We start from the raw sequence: 1,503 nt of genomic DNA, 5'->3' as shown, positions 1-1,503 counted from the left end.
GTCGACTATGATTTAGTGTGTAATCAAAAATGGAGGTCAGTTGTACCTGCTCCAAAAACAGACACAACTTTCATTAAGGCTTAAAATGTAAACGCAACACTGTAACAAAGTCGAGAGCAGCCACACTACATAGTGATTTAAAAGTATATTTTACATGGTTTGTTGTACATCAGAATCCATCTTTGCCTTAAGTCTATTTTGTTTGATGAGAGTGAGCATTAACATCTTAAGCCTGAAACATGCTTCTGCGACTGCGTCTGCGTCTTTTCACGCCGCTGTGGCGCAAGACTCGTTTTCATTCATGCTTCCCCAACCGTTGCGCTTCTAACAAAGCAATTCCGTGCCAGAACACTAGGCGGAGTAATGCTTTTTGTCGAAGACGACCTTAGAGACACCTTCTTTCTTCTTCGTCGATTGTTTATTTACATAGCCACTGCGGCTCCTCGTGGCCTTTTTCTGGCGGACAAATCCGCCAGTCAGTGACAGGTTATACAAGTGATCATACTATCGGATATCTTCTGCCAAGTGCTCTTCTATTTGGTCCATATTCGTTCTTCTAAATCTTCCGTGATTTCTGCCGGTATTATGGGGCATGAAACCGGAAATGCAGCTCCAGAAGGGATGTAGAGCAGACCAATCACAGCCTTGCGGACTGAGTGAGCTTGCGGAGCTTTGCCGTAAATTTTAGAAAAGGGGGTCGACACCCGTCAGCACGTAAGGAGGGATACATAAGCACGTAAGGGACCCGGAAGGGCTCTTGCGCTTACGGGCCCGTGAAAACGCAGAAGCATGTTTCAGGCTTTAGGAGGAACAATTTTTCGCAATGAAATAAAGAGATGAGATGAGAAATGGAAAACCAGATACCCAGCAGTGTGTAAACCTCCATCGGAGCAGCACGACTAATATTACTGAAAAATGTTAGCTTGGATACCAGACGAATTTAGCCCCGCCCACAACATTTGTGGTTGGGAAGTTCGGTCTGGAGTCGCTCTGTTGGGAAGAAATTATGCCCGAACAGAAACTGCTCCGACCAATCAGATTGTCAGGGCGGGCTTTATACGATGATGGACAGATGTTCAACAGTATTGTAATCAACCACCTTATCAAAGTGCGGTTGGGTTGAATTCGTTTTCAACAAACATGCCGGCCGCTGGAGAGCTGAGATGTGTAGATGCTGCCATTGAGTCTATTTTAGAAGATATCGACAGCGCATTCATTTTGAAAGAGGAACAGAGAACGCGGAGGCGACGATAAAGCGGCGCCGCGCTAATCCCTATCGCGCAGGCGCTTGGCTGTTCACACCGGACGCTGAAGCAACACTGAGCCGCCGGGCAGCGCTAATAATATCACCCGTTGATCCAGTAGTATAAAAGCATATAGTTACTTGTTGCTCCGACATTAAGCAACAGCGTCCCAACATTTGTCTTTTTTGGTGTTGTCTTTATACAACATGTTACTGTACTTCTCCACTTCAATTATTAATTTAATGTCATCCATGTTGAA

Source organism: Platichthys flesus, chromosome 8 (assembly GCF_949316205.1).
Source record: "Platichthys flesus chromosome 8, fPlaFle2.1, whole genome shotgun sequence".
Classification (NCBI taxonomy): Eukaryota; Metazoa; Chordata; class Actinopteri; order Pleuronectiformes; family Pleuronectidae; genus Platichthys; species Platichthys flesus.
Note: the sequence above shows the minus strand (reverse complement) of the source record.